Source organism: Pinus tabuliformis, chromosome 1_1 (assembly GCF_031772625.1).
Source record: "Pinus tabuliformis cultivar Carrire ecotype Pingquan chromosome 1_1, CPIR1, whole genome shotgun sequence".
Taxonomy (NCBI): Eukaryota; Viridiplantae; Streptophyta; class Pinopsida; order Pinales; family Pinaceae; genus Pinus; species Pinus tabuliformis.
Genome location: NC_142297.1, coordinates 522,519,805 through 522,530,619, shown reverse-complemented (window position 1 = coordinate 522,530,619; position 10,815 = coordinate 522,519,805).

The window sequence follows — 10,815 nt, the reverse complement described above, 5'->3', positions numbered from 1 at the left end:
CCTCCCCTAACTCAAAATATACAAATGATGAGGTCTGAACCACACGAAGAGGACCCAAATGTAAACATGATGCTCAGAAGTGGTGTGACCATGGGAGAGGATAAGGGAAAGCATCTAGAGGAAAGTACGTGGGTTCACAAGGCTCCTGCAAAGTGTTTCTAGGAAAAATAGTATTTCTAAAGAATGCTAGCCCTTTAGGTTTGGTAGCTACCCTAGAAACAACAGTTTAAAGCAATTCAATGATTTCTTTTATGTGTAACAGATAAGAGAAAGATAATGGAACCAACTTGGAACTTCTACTTAATACCTCATTTTATCTCTCCCCCCTTTGACAGAGCCTGCAACTCCTCCCCATACTTAACACGCTTGGAGAGTACCTGCACAAGTACAAAAACAAATAACCATCAAATCATTGTGATCTATTACAACATAAACATTATAGAATCAGATATATAATGAACAAATGATAGCATTCACAAATGATAACATTCACAATTGCACGATCACATGGAAGAAAACTTGAAGAGCTTTATTAATAGAAGGGAGAATTACAACCTAGTTGTATGATCCAGCATCATCCTCCCAGCTTCAATCCATCTTCACCTCATGAAATAGCAAGATCACTCCAACAATACAACGCTCTTTCCTCAATTACAAACTATCAGCACTTCCTTGCCATTCACAATATTCTAGCCTTTTAGATCTCTTGGATGAGGGATCCATTATAGATGTTTGCAAGGGTGTGAGTCATCCATGCGGTTTTATTAGTGTCATTCCATGTGTTAAAATGGGTTCCACAAGAGAAGGGATTGGATTTTCTTATATCCCTTATTCATCCTTGGGTGAATTCATAGAGGCAAGTGGCATAGGAGAAATTTCTGGAAGATTCCATGAGCAATCACCTGAAAAATGTCCCGGATATTTGTCCATCCTCGTCCATCGCACCCTATAGAAGGCATAAATAGTATGCATCGCACCCTGTTAGTGTACCACTCAGTATGCACCACACTTTGCTAGTGGAGTAGTCAATATGGTTCAAATTAGGCAGTTTTTGGATGGTTTCCCAGGTGGAACTTTTGAGGAAGGATGTATTTAGATGACTATGTTCCTTTAGGGTATGAAACAAATCGTTTTAGGGGTTGATGAGCCCTAATACATAGACATATAATTTTGGAGTTGATGTGCCCAAATATGTCTATAACAGTTGCCCCCTGAAGCATGAGGTTGTAAATATCCATATCAGGTGAAATGCTTTATCATGAGGATCCGAAGTTTCAAACTGGAAGGTGGCTTGCATAAGTTACAATACAACACATCATCATAATATAATCTTTCATGATCTAGCTGAACGAGACATTCCCATGCTCAGCTTTATAAATTTCATTTCATGTACATAGATCAGGTAGTCATCTGCAAATACAGATTTGTGATTCTACAAAAATAGAGTCACAATCCATGGTTAGGATGACCATCTATGTAGAGCCTTTGTACATTTGATGTTTTTATATCCTTGAATATATCACAGCCTGGATGGATGAAACTAGATCCAGGGTCTTCAAACTCGTTCAATCTTCGCTCGATGTACAAGTCAATCCATGTGAAGAGATGTTTTGAAGTCGAACATGGAAAGACATCGCCTGATTACTAGCCATTGACATGAGCTATTAACAGACGCAAGAGGAATCACCGATAATGATAATGACCCTCAAGGTACTACAGTATAATTCACGTGGTGTGAATACATGATCCGATGTTGAACACCACGCAAAACCTTTCGGTCGAAGGCCGTTGATCTCAACCTATCACTGAAAGTGAGAAACTTGCCATTGATGTATGCAAGCTCCAAAGCACTGAAAGGGTTGTTTCTAAGTCAACTTCTTGGATAATGAGCTGATGTCGACAAGAAGTGACTCGTCATAGAAGGGCTTTGATGTATCCCACATTTATGAAATGAAACGAAGCAAATTATTTCTAGAGGTGAAATATGAACTGACGACACAAGGTTCAGGAATGGCAGTCATGAAAAAATGAAGGTTAGAGGTATTGCAGTGGATGAGACATTAACTGGATGGTGTTTTCTCAACTGAATTACTTCTCTTGAACATGTCGGTGACACTGAGATGAATTGGTAGTGTTAACCCCAAAAGATGGATGGTATGAAAGACCAATGGTGAGATGACCAGTGAACAGAGTAACCCAACCCATCTCAATAATTGAGATGAAGTGAAAGTGTCATGTTCAAGAGTGACTCGCTACCATAAATTCTTCAAATTTTTTCCCTTTTTCCCTAGCCATTGCTGACCAGTACCTCTTTATTTTTTTCAAGCTTGAGGAGGATAACATATGCTTATTCTATAATTTTCCCTTCAGGCAAATGTGTCACTATTTAATGTTTTAACGATTCTAGCGATAGTGAAACTCGGTCTCGTCTAGATGGACAAGTTTGTCACTATTGTTTTAACGAGTTTAATGACAAGGATAACTCGGTCCTTTTCATGTTTAGAGAGTTTTAAAAGGGATGAAAAGAAAACTCTATAAGTTCTTTTTCATAAAGTAATCCCTCAGGTCCGAAAAAGGATAAAATAATACAGGAGGGATGACATTTCCAATACTTTAACGAGCTAGAAAAGACAAGCGCTCAACAATCTTTTCATATTTAACGAGTCTGAAAAGGGTTTAAAGAGGACTTTATTTTGAGGAACGAGTGGTGTCTAGGGTAGAAATTGGGTCCGGTGATGTTGGAACTTCACAAAACATGTTGAATTATGTGAAGAGGCTAGCTAATACGACCACTCATTGCAATTGTTCCTCAAAAGGGTAAAACAACCAAGTGAGAGTGTATGATTGGCCAAATGGATGGTGGCGATGGGATGTATACAAACAAGGCCCAAAAGGCTGGTAGAATGGAAATCACAAGGGTTAAAAGTTGAAAATGGGTTCATTTTTAGACAAGCTTCAACCATAGGGAACTATGCTTGGATTTAGTTTCTTGTTTACACAAGCTTGAAACGAACAAACTATGCTTGGCTTCAGTTTCTTTTTTACACAAGCTTGCAATGAAAAAATATGCTTGAATTGGTGTACATGCCCCCACCACGATGAAAAGGAGAGTCTCCGATAACCAGATGGAAGTTGCTGTGGTGAAGCAAGATGGAAAGGAGATTCTTCTGTAACTAGATGGAAATTGTTGTGGTGAAGCAAGATGGTTATCCAACACCTATTTGGCTTCATTCAGATAGAAAAAGGTGAATGGTGTGATAGACCAATCACATAACCTACAGGGAAACTTATCTTTACCACTAGGGAAGGGATTGAAATGGGTTCATTTTTAGATGAGCTTGAACCATGGGGAACTATGCTTGGATTCAGTTTGATGTTTACACAAGCTTGAAACAAAAAACTATGCTTGGATTCAGTTTCATGTTTACACAAGCTTGAAATGAAAAACTATGCTTGGATTCAGTTTCATTTTTACAAAAGCTCAAAATGAAAAACTATGTTTGAAAAGGTTTGCATGCCCCCTGGATGATGAAAGGGAGAGTCTCTTGTAACCAGATGGAAGTCACTGCAGTGAAGCTGGATGGTTGTCCAACACCTATTTGGCTTCATTCAGATAGACAAAGGTGAATGGTGTGATAGACCAATCATATAACCTACAAGGAAACTTATCTTTACCATTAGGTGCATGCCCTGCAAGCTTCATTACATTCACTTAAGTAGATTACTCATGGCTATCAGGTGGGTGGAATGAAGGTTCAAGTGAAATATTCGACTTGGAACTTAAAAGAGGGGATGATATTGTTGATGTAAATGGACCATTTAGGGATGATGATTGAGTTGGAGCTATGTTTGGATCGGGAAATGAAAGCTGGTCAACGGTGACAATGTTGCTTTCATGCAGGAAACACATCACTTGGAAGAGTGTTGAAACAATAGCTTCCATGATATAAACATAGTCACACCCAAGAATTACATTGTAGTCTAAAGGTACTGGGACTACCATGACGTTCAGATGAATGGTCTTTCCTCTCAAAGTGATAGGTAACTTAGGAAGGATCCCTAATGGTCGACTGGTTCCTTTGTTAAAGCCTAACAGATTCTGTGTAATAGGGACAAGCAGTGGTGAACCAAGCAATTTCCAAGCAGCTGAGGAAAGGATACTCACTGATGCACCCTCATCTATAATAGTGCCAGACACAATCATTTTACAAACTTGTACTTTTATCTGGAAAGGCACATAAGAAGGAAGGTGGGATCCTGCCAGTCGATTCCAATCAAAGGAAGTGACTAGACTACTTGGAGGGGGTACTGAAGAAACGGGATAATTAACCCCTTGAGTTACGAGAACTGGGGGACTTTCCTCCTATCTTGATGGAACAGGTGGATTGCCCCCAACCTCATTAGAATCCGAAGTAACAAAAGGAACCTGAACAGTATCATTTTCGCTCTCTTCAAGAAAGGTACGATTAGCTGAAGGTGAAATCGGGTCAACTTTTGTTTTGACCTATTGATTTGGGTCGGGTATAGACTCATTGGATTCACTTTCAGAGAAAGTGGTTTTGACTGACAGTTGATTTTGGCTAGTCGGCTCTTCATCTAGTGAAGGATTTAGGGAGCGTTTCTTGTAACCAGATGAAATTCGTTGTGGTGAAGCAGGACAGTTATCCAAAACTCTTTTGGATTCATCCAAAAAAGGAAAAAGGTGAAGGGAATGACTACCTTCACATAACCTACATGGAATCCTGACCTTTCTCTTCTGTCCATGAACTTCACTATCACTAGTTGATGGTGTGTTACCAACATGATATCTAGAGGTTGATGACACGAGATGGTGTGAACCGGAAGACCATTCTTTCAAGAATCGAGGAAAGTAAGGACAATTTCGATGAAAATGGTCTCCCGCACAAATTATTCATGGATATTTGGGTTTTTGAAGCTTAATCGACAGATTTTCATCAGATGATGTATTCATAGCAATGGTTGCTTGGTTTCCCCCTTGCTGAATTGGCTTCTTCTTCTTCTCCTACCCTTTCTTCTTCTTCTTAGCCACCTGGTTACTAGTATCAATACTTTCACCAAGCGAAGAGGAAGAAGGGGAGGAAGAAAGAAACGAGGAAGAAGGCAAAGGGTCAACTTCAGGATCAACCAAAGGTTGATTTTGTCTAGTTGAAGGCATACTCGATTATGGAGAAATCATGACATTTTGAACCACAAAGGTTGAAAACAGCCATACTAGTAGGAGAATGGTAAATCCTGGAAGGGATAATGTAGCCATATAAGGAGCACCAATATTTCCAAAAGAAGGAAAAGGACTAGGATTCCCATCACAAGGGATGCCTTAATCAGTGGACTCCGAATTTGTCGCCATATGTCTCAACCTAAGATCAACTAAGGAATAGGGATATTATTCACTGTCAATTAATTTTAACGACACTTTGGACACAACTTTTCTTTTTCAGTTTTTAAGAGTTGAGAAAAAGCTAAAGATGACTCTAGTCTCCTTCGATTTTTAATGAGCCTGAAAGGACAAGTGTTTAGATGGACCTTTTCTTTTAAAGAATTGAAAAGGAACGAAAGTGACTACTCTAGAAAATCTAGACAGAGGGATTACCAAACCAATCGCAAAACTGTAGTGTACACCTTGGTGATAAATTAAAAAGAAATTACCAAGGACTTATGTATGGTAGTCAATCTTCCCGAATGTTGTGTTCAGTGCATTGCGATCGATAAGGCAGTAGACTCAGTTTCCTCTGGATAAAGGATTTAAGCCTATTGTGGTCTCCCAATATATACGCGACTGTACGGGAGCACAATTCTATGCTAGCACTTGTCATATCAAGGAGGAAGAATCACCCAACCTTCAATGAAAATGATAGCCACTAGTTTTAATGACATCGGAACACATCACTAGCCTAGACCTCTAGATATGTTGCGTTAAGTTCCAAAGCATTGTTAGGTTCATTGAAATTCATTTTAAATTTGATCGTGTTTATATTTTTCCTTTCAAAGGTTCACCGCATGATGATGATCTGAAATTTATAAGATGCAATTTACAATGATAAACAATCTTTGTTTATTTGAGCAATGAAAATCCTAGCTACTAGGGAAAGAAGATAACAGTGCTTTTAAGAAAAGAGAAAAGAGCACACACTAGTGCATTCCCTAAATCATCTTTTCACGCACAAACCAAAAAATGCTAAATGAAAATTCATGTATTTGTTTTTACTTTCCTTAATGTGAAAAATTCCAAAAAGGAAAACTAAATGCAACAAAAATATGAAATATTTCACTCAAAATGACATTTTTGACAATTCCTTCTTCAAAAGAGAAAGGAAGACTCTAAACGACACTTTCAATTTTGAATAAAAATGATTTCGACACTTCGAACATAAAAAAATCAAGCCAAGTACATGAAGAAAATTTCAATCGATTATCCAGGGAAGGAAGAATTTACAACACTTCCTTTTTCGACAAAAAATGACAATTATGACATTTTTTGTACCAAAGCGACAAATTGCTTTAAACAACTTTTCGATAAAGGATTGTAAATGATGAATAAACACACAAAAAACATTCACTAATACTAATGTAATTGAGTTTGATCTAAGTGATGCAAGTAAGTTTAAGTAAGGAGGTATTGTTCATTTGCAGCAAAAAAACCAAACAAAACTGAAAACAAGGTCAAAAACCCTCAATTTCTAGATGGAAAAAGAGATCAGTTAATCATCGCGCCTGGGCTTCACAGAAACCGAGATGCATCACACTTACTACACTCAGGAGGTGTGATGCTGAGTCACAGTGGAAGATAGTGCGATGGTCCAGGGAGAGCAACTGAAATGGGTTTTGGCTCAAATGTGGAGCTGTTTTCAATGAGTTAAGGTGGGTTTTGATGAACAACAATGAGCAAAGTATAGTGGAGTGTCTGGAGAGGTTACTGAGCTACAAAAATGGCATCTAGATGTGCTTGCAAGTCAAATGTTCAATTCTAAAACTAAACCAGAGATTGACTGAAGCAGCATTCATCTACTATGCAATTGCAGAGCAAGAGCAGTTCGAAGGCTACCTAGCTGACTTTAGATTATGTCTATAGTTTATCAAATTGAACATAAAACAAACAATAACAACAAACAAATATCTGTTCATTCCCTAGTATGGTCGCCAATTTGTTTCTGGGAAAACTAGTATTCCTAAAGAATGCTAGCCCTCTAGGTTTGGCAACTACCCTAGAAACAACAATTTAAAGCAATTCAATGATTTCTTTTATGTGTAACAGATAAGAGAAAGATAATGGAACCAACCTGGAACTTCTGCTTAATCCCTCACTTGATCTCTCTACCCATTGACAGAGCCTGCAACTCCTCCTCGTACTTAACACACTTGGAGAGTACCTGCACAAGTACAGCAACAAAGAGCCATCAAAGCATCGTGATCTATTACAACATAAACATTACAGAATCAGATATATAATGAGCAAATGATAGCATTCACAAATGATAACATTCACAATTGCATGATCATATGGAAGAAAACTTGAAGAGCTTTAATAATAGAAGGGAGAATTATAACCCAGTTGTCTGATCCAGCATCATCCTCCCAATGTCAATCCTTCTTCACCTCATGAAATAGTAAGATCACTCCAACAATACAATGCTCTTTCCTCAATTACAAACTATCAACACTTCCTTTCCATTCACAATATTCCAGCCTTTTAGATCTCTTGGATGAGGGATCCATTTGTAGATGTTTGCAAGGGTGTGAGTCATCCATGGGGTTTAATTAATGTCATTCCACTTGTTACAATGGGTTCCACAAGAGAAGGGATAGGATTTTCTTAGATCCCTTATTCATCCTTGTACGAATTCGGAGAGGAAAGTGGCATAGGAGAAAGTTTTGGAAGATTCCATGAGAAATCATTTGACAAATGTCCCATACATTTGTCCATCCTCACCCATCACACCCTATAGAAGGCCTAAATAGTATTCATCACACCCTGGTAGTGTACCACTTAGTATGCATCGCACTTTGCCAGTGGAGCAATCAGTATGGTTCAATTTAGGTAGTTTCTGGATGGTTTCTTAGGTGGAACTTTTGGGGAATGATGTATTTAGATGACTATGTTCCTTTAGGGTATGAAACAACTCCTTTTACGGGTTATGAGCCCTGATACATCAACATATAATTTTTGGGTTGATGTGCCCAAATATGTCTATAACACAAAGGAACCCGAGTTTGACTTAGAACATGTAAAGGAGACATTCATGGAAGCTAAGAAGAGCTTCGCGGAGGCCTCCACTTCAAGTAGTAAGGATCAACTAGAGCCAAGAATGGATCCTTCAATGCTTACTACCTTTCTGGAGACATACATGAAACTGCTGCACGACAACGAGGTAGTTAAAGGACTACAGGAACTGATCACCAAGTGCGCGGGGTCAGGGGAACTGCGCATCGTCTGGAAATTGGGGAAGCATGCATTGCACACTGGAAGAGAAATGAGGTTGACTGCACAGATTGGGGAATATGAAATGGATCAGGTAATCCTTTCATTGTCTGGGTTCAGATGCGAATGTGTTACTGAAGCAAACATGGGAACGTATGGGGTAGGCCCGCGTTATAGTGGTCCCCTATTCAATTACGAATGGAAAACCAACAAAATATTTTTCCCATGGCAAGGTTGCAAGGGGTAACTATTGATATTGAAGTCGTGAGCACACAGATGGATTTCGAAGTAATAGAGATTTTCGATGACAAAAATCCCTATCCCACATTGTTAGGAATAGACTGGGCCACTCACATGAATGGAGTCATCAACCTAAAGAAGTGCAATATGATCTTCGAGAAAATTCATTATGCGTAGTAGTCCCATTGGACCTAGCCGAAGGAGTTTGCTACACTGAACCAGTGTGCGACGATGAAAGCGAAGATGATCTTCATTGTACTTACAAGATAACTATGCAAGACCAAGATTGGGTGAATCCGACTGCAGATGGGAGGATCTTGTGGGAGCGCAAAAGCTCCTGCGCTTCGAATTCAGATGAAGAAGTAGAGTGATGGAAGAATCAATTGCATGAAGTAACGACATTGAATTGCAACATGATGGCTAGATCACTACTTTGCATGACAATGGAGGCAAGAGAGCTACCAACATATGATGGATTGACAGAGGTGGACGAATTCCTATACAAATTTGAAAGCGTAGTACCAAAACAAAAGCGATTCAATGAATTGAAGTGGGCACCGCACGCAACATCCGCACGATGGTGGGGTACACATCAAGGAAATTTTGAGGACTAGTGCTGATGTAGAAGGATGATGCACCTACGGTTTCGAAACCCTAGCATCGAATGAGAGTCGGGCGGCAAGGAAAGAGCAACTTGCGCACCCACTTGTGTAGATGGGTACAGACATGTGCTGTGCAGCCCACTCAAGCACACCCCAAACGAAGGATCGAAAATCAAAACAGCACACAATAGTGGGAAAGGTGATGCACACCACAAAACATTCCACGTAGAAGCATTCAAGAAGGTATGTGGAGTCCTTAACAGGGTTCACCAAGTGAGACGAACTGACTGGGACCTGCACGTACCAACGATTTGATGGGCCTATAGGGCCATGAGCAAAAACCTGAGCGCAGAAATGATTCCGAAGATGAAGAGCAGAGTCAAGACCATAGTTTTGGAGGGAAGGAATCCTCACGCAATAGCTACCACAGTTGGGACAGTACGCGAGGACCAGGACGAAGGAATTATTTAGCTGCGTGAGGACAAACATATGCAGATTTAGAAAGCCATTCGGTGAGGGAACCTTAAGCTTCGTGAACTCAAAGAAGATCGGGTACGACTAAGGTATAAAAGCATGTTAATGGACACAGAGATCAAAAAACTTGAAAACAAAATCACGCAAGCATGTTGTGTCGATAATCTATGAATGACAGGACAAGATATGAGTAGTTGTATTGTTGCATTAGAAGATTGTCACCGAGCATTTATGACTCTGCTACCATGGCTGTGACCACACCTTACCAAATAGAGTAACCTGGGGAGCACACCACGTAAGGATGAAGCACGACGATGACTGTCGCAAGGGTAATTGATGGGTACTCGCGGACTGGCCTGGAAGGTGAATTGAAGCATCACATAGGTGGTGCGACCACCTGACTATCCATAGGGAGCATAGTCTCATTGCTCCAAGCAGTTGAAAGAAAGTGCGGGACTATAAAAGAGTCTTTGAGGGAGCTACGTAATCAGGAGGGTACGCGCAGGATCAGTATGTAATAGGGGTCACGTCTGCACATCAGGGGTTGCACTGCCATGTGGGTAGGCTGGGAAGTGACCGTTGGTGTCACTATTCATGACAAAATGTCCAATTTAAGGCAAAGAGGAGCAGGTGGCGGGCAATCAGGACACGAATTAAGAGCTATATTTGGGACGATCTGCTGCCAAGAAGGCATTAATGACTAAGAAGTGGGGAGAATGGTCGAATTCAAATTCAAAAGATGTTATAAAATCCATATGGCTAGCCATGAGGCAACACTTGGTTGTGTGAGAATTGAGCAGTTACAGAGCAGCGAGCACTGCGGACTCTTACCACCTTTAACTATAGACATGATGACTGCTGCCAGAACAAGAGTGAGATTTGCCGAAGATACCGCGAAGCTCCATATGGCCCATGAGGAGCCCAGAGAAGCGGCAGTTGCACTAGAAGCTCCAAAATCACCATGAACGCCATGGCCGAAGGAATATAAGTAGACTATGGGAGTAGTCCATGTATCCCCAAGAAACCCACAGTTTGGCAAATTGTCAATGGCAGAAAAGGGAA